Below are 17,037 nucleotides of genomic sequence, written 5' to 3' on the forward strand. Positions count from 1 at the left end.
TCGTTAGATCATCTAAAGCAGTTAGAGCCGATTCTAGCCATGACTTCGATTCCATTTCTGCAAAGATAGATGCTGTCGAGAGACGAATGGAAAAGATGACTAAAGATATCGACTCAATATGAATTAGTTGTGAGCAGTGTGGAGGACCACATTTAACAAAAGATTGTCTCAGTATTGAACTAACAATGGAACAAAGAGAGAATGTTTCATACATAAACCAAAGGCCTGGAAATACTTATCAGAATAATCATCAACCGCCAAGACCAATCTACAATCAAAATTAGAATTATAACCGAAATGTTCCATACAACAACCAACAAGGTCCAAGCAATCAACAAGTATCCAATAATACTTACAACCAGCAAAGACCTATTTATCAAAACAAACCACCACAAACCGATGATAAAAAGCCAAATTTAGAAGACATGATGTCAAAGCTAGTTGATTCTCAAACTCAGTTTTTCACATCTCAGAAACAAACCCGTGAACAAAATGCTCAAGCATTTAGAAATCAACAAGCTTCTATTTAAAATTTGGAACAAGAAGTAAGTAACCTAGCAAGGTTGATAGGTGAAAGAAACCGGGAAGTTTACCTAGTGATACAAATGCTAACCCCCGGAATGAAACAGCTAAAGCCATTACCACAAGAAGTGGTATTACACTTAAACTACCTGAAATGCCTGTAATTTCTGATGAAGCTATTCCTACTCCACAAGAACCACAGTCTGATCAAGAAAAGGAAAAAGAACCGGTAGTTGAAAAGGTTAATGAAGATAACACAGTTAAGGCAAAACCTTATGTTAAACCATACCAACCACCACTTCCTTACCCGAGTAAAATGAGAAAAGAGAGACTTGAAGCCGAGCAATCCAAATTCTTGGATATGTTTAAACAGATAAATGTCAATCTTCCTTTCATTGATGTGATTTCAGGAATGCCTAGATATGAAAAATTCTTGAAAGATCTGATCACAAATAGAAAGAAAATGGAAGAACTCTCAGCTGTTACTATGAATGCTAATTGTTATGCAATGCTTTTGAATAAGATACCAGAAAAATTATCAGATCCAGGAAGTTTTACGATTCCATGTTTTCTGGGTAGTCTTAGTTCAATAGAAGCATTGGCAGACTTAGGTGCTAGTATAAATCTAATGCCGTATTTACTATACGCTAAACTAGACCTTGGAGAATTGAAACCAACACGAATAAGCATACAACTAGCTGATCGATCGGTAAAATATCCTAGAGGGATAATGGAGAACATGCTAGTTAAAGTTGGTACCTTAGTATTTCCAGTAGATTTTGTTATTCTGGACATGGAAGAAGATTCTCGAGTTCCTCTCATATTAGGAAGACCATTCTTAAACACAGCTAAAGTAATAATAGACGTATTCGGTAAGAAACTGACCTTAAGTATAGAGGACGAGAGTGTTACCTTTTCAGTTGATAGAGCCATACAACAACCGCAATCTGCAGATGATACATGTTATTATATTCAAACTATAGATTCACATGCAGAATTGTTAGAAGAATTTCCAGAATTACAAGGAACAGGAGAATGTTCTTTAGGAGAAGGAACTGAACCAATTGATGAAACTGAAATGTTAGCTACACTTATGGCTAATGGATATGAACCAACAACAGAAGAAATTCAAATGCTAAAAGAAGAAGACAGATATCGATATAAATCATCGATAGAAGACCCACCGACATTAGAGTTAAAGCCACTTCCAAACCATTTGGAATATGCTTATTTACATGGTGAAACTGAATTACCTGTAATAATATCGTCTTCTCTTACTGAAAATGAAAAATCTCAACTCATTTCTGTGCTAAAAGCTCATAAACCAGCTATTGCATGGAAGATTCATGATATTAAAGGAATAAGTCCTTCGTATTGCACACATAAAATCCTTATGGAAGAAGGTCATAAAACGTATGTGCAACGCCAACGAAAACTAAATCCGAATATGCAAGATGTTGTTAAGAAAGAAATTATTAAACTGCTTGATGCAGGTTTAATTTATCCAATCTCTAATAGTCCATGGGTAAGCCTAGTTCAATGCGTATCTAAGAAGGGTGGCATGACTGTCATCACAAATGAAAAAAATGAGCTTATTCCTACTAGGACTGTAACATGATGGCGTGTTTGTATTGATTATAGAAAATTAAATGACGCCACCAGAAAAGATCACTTTCCCTTACCCTTTATTGATCAAATGTTGGAAAGATTAGCCGGGAACAGTTACTATTGTTTTCTTGCCGGTTTCTCCGGATATTTTCAAATTCCAATCGCACCCGAGGACCAAGAGAAAACCACGTTCACGTGCCCTTATGGTACTTTTGCTTACAAACGCATGCCATTTGGACTTTGCAACGCCCCTGCAACCTTTCAAAGGTGCATGATGGCGATTTTTCACGACATGATAGAAGAATGCATGGAAGTTTTCATGGATGACTTTTCAGTCTTCGGTGATACATTTGAATCATGTCTAGTTAATCTTTAACGAATGCTTATTAGATGCGAATAATCAAATCTAGTACTTAATTGGGAGAAATGCCATTTCATGGTTAAAGAAGGCATCGTTCTTGGTCATAAAATTTCAAAGGAAGGAATTGAAGTGGATAGAGCTAAAGTAGATGTAATTGCTAAACTTCCACATCCCACTAATGTTAGAGGAGTTAGGAGTTTTCTAGGGCATGCCGGTTTTTACCGACGTTTTATAAAAGATTTTTCTAAAATTGCCACTCCTATGAATAAACTCCTAGAAAAAGATGCATCATTCATCTTTTCGGATGAATGCATCAAATCTTTTAATAGTCTTAAAGAGAAACTCACTAATGCGTCGATCATGATAACGCCAAATTGGAATCTACCGTTTGAACTAATGTGCGATGTAAGTGATTTTGCAATGGGAGCCGTTTTAGGACAAAGAATTGAAAAACAATTTCAACCTATATATTATGCTAGTAAGACGTTACAAGGAGCATAAATGAATTACACAACTATTGAAAAAGAACTCCTTGCTATTGTCTTTGCTTTTGACAAATTTCGTTCATATCTCGTTCTAGCAAAAACGGTGGTCTATACTGACCATTCTGCTCTTAGATACCTATTTTCAAAACAAGATGCTAAACCAAGATTAATCCGTTAGATCTTACTCTTACAAGAGTTCGATATTGAAATCCGAGACAAAAAGGGAGTAGAAAATCTCGCAGCTGATCATCTTTCTCGTCTTGAAAATCCCGAATTAGAAGTTCTGAATGAATCGGCAATACAAGACAACTTTCCTGATGAATATCTATTGAAGATAGATTATAATGAAATTCCATGGTTTGCAGACTATGCAAACTACTTAGTATGTGGATTCCTTGAAAAAGGATTGTCGTACCAAAAACGAAAGAAATTCTTTAGTGATATAAAACACTATTCCTGGGAAGATCCACATTTATTTAAAAGTTGTCCCGATGGAATAATACGCCGATGTGTATTCGGAGATGAAGCTAGTCAAATCTTAAACCATTGTCACACAGGACCAACAGGAGGGCATTATGGGCCTCAACTCACAGCAAGAAAAGTTTACGATGTTAGATTCTATTGGCCTACAATTTTTAAAGACGCACACCTTCTTTGCAAATCCTGTGATGCTTGTCAAAGGGCCGGAAAAATAAGTCAACGTGATGAAATGCCACAAAATGTCATTCAAGTATGTGAAGTATTTGACATTTGGGGTATTGACTTTATGGGTCCATTTCTAAAATCTCATAATAATCTCTACATTTTCGTTGCTATTGATTATGTATCTAAATGGGCGGAAGCACAAGCTCTCCTGACTAACGATGCACGAGTTGTAGTCAACTTTTTAAAACGTCTTTTTGCTAGGTTCGGAACACCGAAAGCTTTAATAAGTGATCGGGGTACTCATTTTTGTAACAATCAACTTGAGAAAGTTCTCAAAAGATATGGAGTAACTCATAAAATCTCAACTGCTTATCATCCACAAACAAGTGGACAAGTTGAAAATACCAACCGAGCTTTAAAACGTATTCTAGAGAAAATCGTAGGATCAAATCCGAAGGAATGGTCCATGAAATTGGAGGATGCACTCTGGGCTTTTAGAACAGCCTACAAAACTCCAATTGGAACCATACCTTTTAAACTCGTTTACAGAAAAGCATGTCATCTTCCAGTAGAAATTGAACATGCTTTGAAGATATGTAATCTTGATTTACATGAAGCCAAACGTCTACGATTAAGTCAACTAAAAGAATTAGAAGAATTAAGACATGAATCATATGAATATTCGTTAATCTATAAGGAAAGAACGAAGAAATGGCATGATAAAAGAATCAGAAGTTCAAAAGAATTTAAGGAAGGAGACAGAGTTCTTCTTTTCAATTCGCGATTCAAGCTATTTCCTGGAAAATTGAAATCAAGATGGTCTGGACCATTCATAGTCAAAAGAGTTTTCCCGTACGGAACAGTAGAATTAATAAATTCAAATGGGATTGAATTTAAGGTTAATGGTCACAGAGTTAAACATTACATAGATAGTCCGATGGAAGTTGACAACGAAGTTAATCACAATTTCAACACCACCGCTAACTAAGTGCGGGGAGAATCAAGTCTTTTAAGGATAATATGTATTTCTGTTAGAGTTAGATATTCTGTTTTCGTGTAGTTTCCGAAAATAGAATCCGAATGGTCTTTCCCTAGCAGACCCTAAAGAACTAGTCTTCTCCCCCCATTCTGAATTTTTATTTTTTTTAGGTTTTACAAGATGAAGACTTCCTGTGAACTAAACTATGGTCTAATGCTACACGCTTTGATCACTAAACGTAATAATGACACCCTTTCAAGTGAATTGGTATCATTAATCAGAGGCAAATTGGACGGAGTAAGAAAAGAATCCAGGAACGAAAATAATAAGTTACATTTTGGTAAAGGAAAATCAAAATCCGCAGCGAAAAGAAGAGCACGACACCTTGAAAGATGTCACAAATGCGGAAAATGGTCACACGAAGGAAAATGCTCGACGAATCAGACATATTCCAATACCGAGTTCGTTACTTTATGCAGAGATGGACTGTTCATATGTTTAGAAGAAAAAACGTTGAATGCTCGAGATTACGCCTATGTAGCTATGGAAAACCAATTAGTCTGACTATCTTATGAGTGGGCTAAAACAGGTCACTGAGAATTCTATTTCACAGGTAAGTATGTACAGTTTTTATTTTTATTTTTATTATTTTTAACCTTTTGATAATAAAAGCTAAATCGTTCGCTATAAAATATTAAATTGGTATTCAATAAAATTAGGTATGCGTAACCGAAATTATTGATATCATACAAAAATTTATTATATCACTGCGAAATTTACCGTTTATTCTTAAGGTATAAATATCTTTAATCAAACAACCCAAAATATTTCAAAAATTTGTCAGGAGTAAAACTAGGTAATATAGCTGAAATTACTTTACCGAAAAGAGGGGCGTATATTTTTGATAATATTTGATTGATTAAAGTGGGATAAAAGACCAAAAAGATTTTTAATTTTTATTTTTACTTTGTTTTTAAAATTAATATATAAATATTAAATTAATATTGTAATCTTCTTTTTAAAATCAATATTTTTAAATTTGTAAATATTTGAAAAATTAATATTTTTAATATAAGTTTGTATGTATAAAAATAAAAATATAATACAAGTTTGGTGTGAATTTTTAATTTTTAATAAAATGAATTTTTAATTTTATGCATTTTAAATTTAAGTTTGGTGTGAATTTAAAAACAAAAATTTACTTTATTTCGCTAAGTTAAAAATTTGATTTTTAAAATTCGTCGTGAGTTGAAAACTAGATCATTGAACCAAAATTGCTCTACCCAAGGGATGGACGAGAACTTTTATTATCATTATTTTTATTCTTATTGAATTAAAGTAAGCCAAAAATATTAAAAAAAAACTCAAAAATCTTTACTTTTAAAGCCGCGCTTTAAATTGACAAATTTTAAAATTTTGTCGAGGGACGGACTAGGACAACGATCCGAAACGCCCTCATCCTAAAAAAAAACAAATTTTTAAAATTTTATTAATTTATGTTTTAAAAGTTATAAGGTTTTTATAAAAAAAAAAAAAGGAAAAAGCTCTGTACCCGGACCCCATGCGATCGCATGGGGTTTGCACTACAACCTCATGAGATCGCATGAGGCTAGAAATCAGGCCAGATACAAGAGCTCCAGCGAGCTGTTCTCTGCACCACTCCACGCACACACATACGCGAAAATACCCCAAAACCTCTCAAATTTCATCATTTTTTCACCAAATTTCACCAAATTTCTTGCTACAATCCGCTCTAAACATGAATTTGATAAGGAGTTTATCGAAAAGGGTAACACCCCTAAATCTCTTTAAATTTGATTTTTCGTGTTCTTGAGTTATATTTTACCTAATTTGATTTTGTTAATTTCTAGTGTAATTAGAGTTAAATTGTTAGTATATTATGCATGTATAACCTATATTGATGCTATTTAACATGATTTGAAGCCAAAAACTTCAAAATTTTTAGGAATCTAGGGTTTGTGTTCTTGAGCAATTTGGGGCTTTTTGATATAAACAGGTTATGGACGATTTTTGTCATGAATTATTGCTAAATTAAGTAGTGTAACATGTTTAGGTAGCTAAATGATCCAAACTTTGATCCTAAACATGATTTTTGAGAATTAAAGTGGACTTTTTAGGTATAAAATTCATGAACTTGATTAAATTGATGTAAATGCCATTTAAAACTTGTTTAATTGCTAGTAATGGTTGTTTTAACATGTTATTTGAGTTGAATGCTTATGAACTTTGTAAACATTTTCATTTATGCTTATTTGAAAAAGTGTAGAATTGTTAAAATTGTGAAAATACGTATAAGTTTAAGTTTGATTTAACATGTTATTGTAATTATGTTAATTTGTTATTTTCCCAAACACTAATGCATATTTGGATGCACAAATTTTTTGTTTAATGTGTTTTGCAGAGATTTACTAATACTGAAACTGGAGGTTCATCATCATCATCTAGACGACCTGCTCCAGAACCTGAACCAGAAATGCAATATGAACCTGAATCGGAGCAACAACAGGAACCACAACAACAACCTGATCAACACGTACCTTATTATGATCCGCTACAATTTGTTGATGCCTTCATAGTATTTCCGATACATCTACCAGTAGAATACCCAACAATTCCTGAACACACGTTGCATCCTAATCTGAGATTCGATAGAAGCTGGAGGGATTACCCGGCATATCAAAGTAACAAATTCAAACTGCTACCGAAAAATGTGGAAGTGCCAAGGGTAATCGATTGGGATCCTTTGGAAAGGGTCCAACTTGCTAACTCAGTTAGACAGCATTTGATCCAAAGGTATGGCAGCACTTCTTTTCACGATTGGGAACATTTATTCACCATCCGTAGACCTGTATATAAGGAATGGTGTATAGAGCTTATGGGTACTATAGCATTAAATGCAGATGTAGATAGGTTAGATGAAAGAAGTTTTCTTAGGTTTATACTTGGCTGTAGGATGTACAGGATGTCCATGTTGGACATGGCCAGGGCATTACAGATTTACACTCCTAGTGAATTGCTACTACCCGATTGTATGAATTTGATTTATCTTGGTGAAAGGGTAGATAGGAATTTTGACGCAAACGCCGTTTGGAGGCGTATGTCAAACTATAATGTTTTTACACTGGGAGGAAAACACTCCTACTTACATATTAACAAAGCCGAGCTTCGTATAATTCATAGATTTTTGGCTAACTCGATTACACAGAGAGGTCACAACAAGGAGAAAATGACCTTACATGATTTATTTTACCTAAAGTGTATTCGAGACCCAAGAAGCTTTGTTAATATCCCTTACTGTGTTGGTTTTTATTTGTCTAAGATGGTGGAAGGAATACAGGAAGGGGGAATAATAGGAGGAGGTATTTTTGTTACTCTCATTGGAGAGTATTTATGTGTAGATAGGGACCAAGGAGGTCCACTTTTGGAATGTAGTGTAGTGACCCGAACTTTTCCATGTTTATATATATTAATTGAGATTGATATTTACATGATTAAATATTTCCAACATGTTAAGCAATCAAACTTGTTAAGACTTGATTAATTGAAATATGTTTCATATAGACAATTGACCACCCAAGTTGACCGGTGATTCACGAACGTTAAAACTTGTAAAAACTATATGATGACATATATATGGATATATATATAGTTAACATGATACTATGATAAGTAAACATATCATTAAGTATATTAACAATGAACTACATATGTAAAAACAAGACTACTAACTTAATGATTTTTAAACGAGACATATATGTAACGATTATCGTTGTAAAGACATTTAATGTATATATATCATATTAAGAGATATTCATATATCATATTATCATAATAATATAATAATTTAAATCTCATTTGATATTATAAACATTGGGTTAACAACATTTAACAAGATCGTTAACCTAAAGGTTTCAAAACAACACTTACATGTAACGACTAACGAGGACTTAACGACTCAGTTAAAATGTATATACATGTAGTGTTTTAATATGTATTTATACACTTTTGAAAGACTTCAATACACTTATCAAAATACTTCTACTTAACAAAAATGCTTACAATTACATCCTCGTTCAGTTTCATCAACAATTCTACTCGTATGCACCCGTATTCGTACTCGTACAATACACAGCTTTTAGATGTATGTACTATTGGTATATACACTCCAATGATCAGCTCTTAGCAACCCATGTGAGTCACCTAACACATGTGGGAACCATCATTTGGCAACTAGCATGAAATATCTCATAAAATTACAAAAATATGAGTAATCATTCACGACTTATTTACATGAAAACAAAATTACATATCCTTTATATCTAATCCATACACCAACGACCAAAAACACCTACAAACACTTTCATTCTTCAATTTTTTTCATCTAATTGATCTCTCTCAAGTTCTATCTTCAAGTTCTAAGTATTCTTCATAAATTCTACAAGTTCTAGTTACATAAAATCAAGAATACTTTCAAGTTTGCTAGCTCACTTCCAATCTTGTAAGGTGATCATCCAACCTCAAGAAATCTTTGTGTCTTACAGTAGGTTATCATTCTAATACAAGGTAATAATCATATTCAAACTTTGGTTCAATTTCTATAACTATAACAATCTTATTTCAAGTGATGATCTTACTTGAACTTGTTTTCGTGTCATGATTCTGCTTCAAGAACTTCGAGCCATCCAAGGATCTGTTGAAGCTTGATCCATTTTTCACTTTTCCAGTAGGTTTATCCAAGGAACTTAAGGTAGTAATGATGTTCATAACATCATTCGATTCATACATATAAAGCTATCTTATTCGAAGGTTTAAACTTGTAATCACTAGAACATAGTTTAGTTAATTCTAAACTTGTTCGCAAACAAAATTTAATCCTTCTAACTTGACTTTTAAAATCAACTAAAAACATGTTCTATATCTATATGATATGCTAACTTAATGATTTAAAACCTGGAAACACGAAAAACACCATAAAACCGGATTTACGCCGTCGTAGTAACACCGCGGGCTGTTTTGGGTTAGGTAATTAAAAACTATGATAAACTTTGATTTAAAAGTTGTTATTCAGAGAAAATGATTTTTATTATGAACATGAAACTATATCCAAAAATTATGGTTAAACTCAAAGTAGAAGTATGTTTTCTAAAATGGTCATCTAGACGTCGTTCTTTCGACTGAAATGACTACCTTTACAAAAACGACTTGTAACTTATTTTTCCGACTATAAACCTATACTTTTTCTGTTTAGATTCATAAAATAGAGTTCAATATGAAACCATAGCAATTTGATTCACTCAAAACGGATTTAAAATGAAGAAGTTATGGGTAAAACAAGATTGGATAATTTTTCTCATTTTAGCTACGTGAAAATTGGTAACAAATCTTTTCCAACCATAACTTAATCAACTTGTATTGTATATTATGTAATCTTGAGATACCATAGACACGTATACAATGTTTCGACCTATCATGTCGACACATCTATATATATTTCGAAACAACCATAGACACTCTATATGTGAATGTTGGAGTTAGCTATACAGGGTTGAGGTTGATTCCAAAATATATATAGTTTGAGTTGTGATCAATACTGAGATACGTATACACTGGGTCGTGGATTGATTCAAGATAATATTTATCGATTTATTTCTGTACATCTAACTGTGGACAACTAGTTGTAGGTTAGTAACGAGGACAGCTGACTTAATAAACTTAAAACATCAAAATATATTAAAAGTGTTGTAAATATATTTTGAACATACTTTGATATATATGTATATATTGTTATAGGTTCATGAATCAACCAGTGGCCAAGTCTTACTTCCCGACGAAGTAAAAATCTGTGAAAGTGAGTTATAGTCCCACTTTTAAAATCTATTATTTTTGGGATGAGAATACATGCAGGTTTTATAAATGATTTACAAAATAGACACAAGTACGTGAAACTACATTCTATGGTTGAATTATCAAAATCGAATATGCCCCTTTTTATCAAGTCTGGTAATCTAAGAATTAGGGAACAGACACCCTAATTGACGCGAATCCTAAAGATAGATCTATTGGGCCTAACAAACCCCATCCAAAGTACCGGATGCTTTAGTACTTCGAAATTTATATCATATCCGAAGGGTGTCCCGGAATGATGGGGATATTCTTATATATGCATCTTGTTAATGTCGGTTACCAGGTGTTCACCATATGAATAACTTTTATCTCTATGTATGGGATGTGTATTGAAATATGAAATCTTGTGGTCTATTATTATGATTTGATATATATAGGTTAAACCTATAACTCACCAACATTTTTATTGACGTTTTAAGCATGTTTATTCTCAGGTGATTATTAAGAGCTTCCGCTGTCGCATACTTAAATAAGGACGAGATTTGGAGTCCATGCTTGTATGATATTGTGTAAAAACTACATTCAAGAAACTTATTTTGTTGTAACATATTTGTATTGTAAACCATTATGTAATGGTCGTGTGTAAACAGGATATTTTAGATTATCATTATTTGATAATCTACGTAAAGCTTTTTAAACCTTTATTGATGAAATAAAGGTTATGGTTTGTTTTAAAATGAATGCATTCTTTGAAAAACGTCTCATATAGAGGTCAAAACCTCGTAACGAAATCAATTAATATGGAACGTTTTTAATCAATAAGAACGGGACATTTCAGTTGGTATCCGAGGGTTGGTCTTAGAGAACCAGAATTTTGCATTAGTGTGTCTTATCGAGTTTGTTAGGATGCATTAGTGAGTCTGGACTTCGGCCGTGTTTACTTGAAAAATGATTGCTTAACAAATTTTGTTGGAAACTATATATTTTTAACATGTGAATATTATGTGATATATTAATCTCTTAACGCGTTTGATATTATGTGATAGATGTCTACCTCTAGAACAAGTCCCATTGACTCACCTAATAATAATGAAGAGTCAAATGTAAATTGGAATGATTCGTGGACTGATTCACAAGTTCCCGAAGAGGAACCGGAAGAAGAGTCGGAACTGGAAGAAGAATCGGAACCGGAAGAAGAATCGGAACCGGATGAAGAAATAGAACCGGTGGGGGAAATAATAAAACAGTTAAGTAAAAGAAAATCCTCAACCAACCGACCAAGGTTAATTATGGTCAATGGTGTTTTCGCCAAGGAAGCAAAATATTGGGAGGATTACCAATTCTTCGATGAATCGGATTCCGACGAGAATTCCGATGATGTTATAGAAATTACCCCAACTGAATTTAAAAAGGCAAAAGAAAATAATAAGGGAAAGGGCATAAAAATAGAGAAATCTAATTCCAACCCTGATGAACTTTATATGTATCGTCAACCCTCGAAGTCCTTAAGTTGTAACAATGACCCGGGAACCTCTAAACCACCAGGTTTTTCTAAACCAATGTGGAAAACGACGACTCGTATTAGGGGAACATCATATATCCCTAGAAACTTGGCAAAACGAACCAAAACCGTAGAAGAAGAAACAAGCGAGTCGGAATAAGATAGTTGTATCCGTGTGGTGTAATATATGTAATATAGTGTGCTTATGCTTTATGATATATGTAAAAATTGCTTGTATTAATAAGTATTTTTTTTTATAAATCTAACTCTTGTCTATTTTACAGTATAAAAACACAAAATGGATAGACAACCTAATATTTTAAGAGACCTACCCGGAGACATGATTGATGAAATCTTGTCTAGAGTCGATCAGAATTCTTCGGCACAACTATTTAAGGCGAGATCAGTTTGTAAGACATTCGAAGAACGTTCTAAGAATGCCTTGGTTTATAAAAGGCTTTAGTTCGAAAGATGGAGGATATCACATTGGGAAATCCATAAGTTACGATGTGTTTACTTTGACGCATATATTGCGGGGAACCCAAATGCTATTTTACGCAATGGGTTAAGAAATTATTTTGACTCAATATATCCGAATATTGGACTTCGTGATTTAGAAAAAGCGGCTAACATGCAACATAAAGAAGCATGTTATGCTTACGGATTAGTAATGTTTGCTTCTCACCAAAGTGAGAACAAGAACATCGGGCTACAACTATTAAACAAAACGTTCCCACAAGTGACGGAGTCGGTAATTGGGGTAAGAAATGAGGTTTTTAGATTGTTACGGGACTGTTGGACATTACGTAACCCTCGTCCCTTTGACGACGTTATAACACGCTGTCTTATCAACGGCCATAACGGTTATGTTCCACAAGACCTAGGATGGGAAGTAATCCTAGTAAAACCAGAATGCATGACTTGTTTCTGGACGTATGAATTACGTGTCTTAATTGCCTTTGCTGAACGGCTTGTGTACTAGCTAGAATTATCTTCACAACCATCTTGTATCAAATTTATTGTGTGCTATATTTCATGCTATATGTAAAATAAGCGGTATTGTAAGTTTGTAAAATATTGTGTAAAAGTTTGAACGCGAAATATTATTATAATCAGTTTTTCATATAGAATTGTAGTAGTTGAATTGTATATTAGCTACTAAGTATGAACTTAACGGGTAGGTACTACCCGAATTTAAACTTATAAAACGCTAATATGAAGAAAAAGCTTTTATAAATGAGTTCATATTATGCTACGAAATACTATTAACTACTCTTAATATTCTGTATGATTAACTTGTTCCATTTGATTATTTTGAAGGAAATGGCACCGACTACTCAACACACCGTGAATATGAATGAAGAGGAATTCCGTACTTTTCTAGCTTCAAACATAGCCGCAGTACAGGCTGCGCTACATACCAACAATAACCTTGGATCTAGCAGTACAGGAAATCGTGTAGGATGCACCTACAAAGAATTCACTGCCTGCAAACCTTTGGAATTTGATGGAACCGAAGGACCGATCGGATTGAAACGGTGGACCGAGAAGGTCGAATCGTTGTTTGCCATAAGTAAGTGTACTGAAGAGGACAAACTGAAGTACGCTACGCATACCTTCACAGGTTCTGCGTTAACATGGTGGAATACCTATCTAGAGCAAGTGGGACAAGACGATGCGTACGCACTACCGTGGTCAGTATTCAAGCACTTGATGAACGAGAAGTACAGTCCCAGAACCGAGGTCAATAAGCTCAAGACAGAACTTAGAGGGTTACGAACCCAAGGATTTGATATTACCACGTACGAAAGACGATTCACAGAATTGTGCCTATTGTGTCCGGGAGCATTCGAAGATGAGGAAGAGAAGATCGACGCATGTGTGAAAGGATTACCGGAAAGAATCCAAGAAGATATAAGTTCACACGAGCCCGCCTCCATACAACAGGCATGTAGAATGGCTTACAAACTAGTGAACCAGATTGAAGAAAGAATTAAAGAACAGACTGCTGAAGAGGCCAATGTGAAGCAAGTCAAAAGAAAGTGGGAGGAAAACGGTGATAAGAATCACCAATACAACAACAACAGCAATTACAACAATAATCGCAATAATTATCTCAACAATCGCAACTACAACAAACGGCCCAACAACAACAACAACAACAACAACAACAACAACAACAACAACAACAACAACAGCAACTACAACAATCATCCCAACAACAATAATAACCGCAACAACAATAACAATCAGAAGCAGCTATGCTAAAGGTGTGAAAAGTATCACTCGGGGTTCTGCACCAAATTTTGCAACAAGTGTAAAAGAAATGGTCATAGCGCGGCAAAGTGTGAGGTCTACGGACCAGAAGTTAATAGAACGAAAGGAACAAATGGTGTCGGAATGAGTAATGGCGGAGCAAGTAGTGTCGGAGCAAGTTATGCCAATGTAGTTTGTTATAAATGTGGAAAACCGGGCCACATTATTAGAAATTGCCCGAACCAGGAGAACACGAATGGACAAGGCCGCGGAAGAGTTTTCAATATTAATGCGGCAGAGGCACAGGAAGACCCGGAGCTTGTTACGGGTACGTTTCTTATTGACAATAAATCTGATTACGTTTTATTTGATTCGGGTGCGGATAGAAGCTATATGAGTAGAGATTTTTTTGCTAAATTAAGTTGTCCATTGACGCCTTTGGATAGGAAATTTTTACTCGAATTAGCAAATGGTAAATTAATTTCAGCAGATAATATATGTCGGAATCGAGAAATTAAACTGGTTAGCGAAACATTTAAGATTGATTTGATACCAGTAGAGTTAGGGAGTTTTGATGTGATAATCGGTATGGACTGGTTGAAAGAAGTGAAAGCAGAGATCGTTTGTTATAAAAATGCAATTCGCATTATACGTGAAAAAGGAAAACCCTTAATGGTGTACGGAGAAAAGGGCAACACGAAGCTACATCTTATTAGTAATTTGAAGGCACAAAAACTAATAAGAAAAGGTTGCTATGCTGTTCTAGCACACGTCGAGAAAGTACAAACTGAAGAAAAGAGCATCAATGATGTTCCCATTGCAAAAGAATTTCCCGATGTATTTCTGAAAGAATTACCGGGATTACCCCCACATCGATCCGTTGAATTTCAAATAGATCTTGTACCAGGAGCTGCACCAATAGCTCGTGCTCCTTACAGACGCGCACCCAGTGAGATGAAAAAACTGCAAAGCCAATTACAAGAACTTTTAGAGCGTGGTTTCATTCGACCAAGCACATCACCGTGGGGAGCTCCTGTTTTGTTTGTCAAGAAGAAAGATGGTACATTCAGGTTGTGTATCGACTACCGAGAGTTGAACAAACTTACCATCAAGAACCGCTACCCACTACCGAGAATCGACGACTTATTTGATCAACTACAAGGCTCGTCTGTTTATTCAAAGATTGACTTACGTTCCGGGTATCATCAAATGCGGGTGAAAGAAGATGATATTCCAAAGACTACTTTCAGAACACGTTACGGTCATTACGAGTTTATGGTCATGCCGTTTGGTTTAACTAATGCACCAGCTGTGTTCATGGACCTTATGAACCGAGTGTGTGGACCATACCTTGACAAGTTTGTCATTGTTTTCATTGATGACATACTTATTTACACAAAGAATGACCAAGAACACGGTGAACATTTGAGAAAGGTGTTAGAAGTATTGAGGAAGGAAGAATTGTACGCTAAGTTTTCAAAGTGTGCATTTTGGTTGGAAGAAGTTCAATTCCTCGGTCACATAGTGAACAAAGAAGGTATTAAGGTGGATCCGGCAAAGATAGAAACTGTTGAAAAGTGGGAAACCCCGAAAACTCCGAAACACATACGCCAGTTTTTAGGACTAGCTGGTTACTACAGAAGGTTCATCCAAGACTTTTCTAGAATAGCAAAACCCTTGACTGCATTAACGCATAAAGGGAAGAAATTTGAATGGAATGATGAACAAGAGAAAGCGTTTCAGTTATTGAAGAAAAAGCTAACTACAGCACCTATATTGTTATTGCCTGAAGGGAATGATGATTTTGTGATTTATTGTGACGCATCAAAGCAAGGTCCCAGTTGTGTATTAATGCAACGAACGAAGGTGATTGCTTATGCGTCTAGACAATTTAAGATTCGCGAACAAAATTATACGACGCATGATTTGGAATTAGGCGCGGTTGTTTTTGCATTAAAGACTTGGAGGCACTACTTATATGGGGTCAAAAGTATTATATATACCGACCACAAAAGTCTTCAACACATATTTAATCAGAAACAACTGAATATGAGGCAGCGTAGGTGGATTGAATTATTGAATGATTACGGCTTTGAGATTCGTTACCACCCGGGGAAGGCAAATGTGGTAGCCGATGCCTTGAGCAGGAAGGACAGAGAACTCATTCGAGTAAAATCTATGAATATAATGATTCATAATAACCTTACTACTCAAATAAAGGAGGCGTAACAAGGAGTTTTAAAAGAGGGAAATTTAAAGGATGAAATACCCAAAGGATCGGAGAAGCATCTTAATATTCGGGAAGACGGAACCCGGTATAGGGCTGAAAGGATTTGGGTACCAAAATTTGGAGATATGAGAGAAATGCTACTTAGAGAAGCTCATAAAACCAGATACTCAATACATCCTGGAACGGGGAAGATGTACAAGGATCTCAAGAAACATTTTTGGTGGCCGGGTATGAAAGCCGATGTTGCTAAATACGTAGGAGAATGTTTGACGTGTTCTAAGGTCAAAGCTGAGCATCAGAAACCATCAGGTCTACTTCAACAACCCGAAATCCCGGAATGGAAATGGGAAAACATTATCATGGATTTCATCACTAAATTGCCAAGGACTGCAAGTGGTTTTGATACTATTTGGGTAATAGTTGATCGTCTCACCAAATCAGCACACTTCCTGCCAATAAGAGAAGATGACAAGATGGAGAAGTTAGCACGACTGTATTTGAAGGAAGTCGTCTCCAGACATGGAATACCAATCTCTATTATATCTGATAGGCATGGCAGATTTATTTCAAGATTCTGGCAGACAT

The sequence above is a fragment of the Rutidosis leptorrhynchoides genome, chromosome 6, assembly GCF_046630445.1.
Source record: "Rutidosis leptorrhynchoides isolate AG116_Rl617_1_P2 chromosome 6, CSIRO_AGI_Rlap_v1, whole genome shotgun sequence".
NCBI lineage: Eukaryota > Viridiplantae > Streptophyta > Magnoliopsida > Asterales > Asteraceae > Rutidosis > Rutidosis leptorrhynchoides.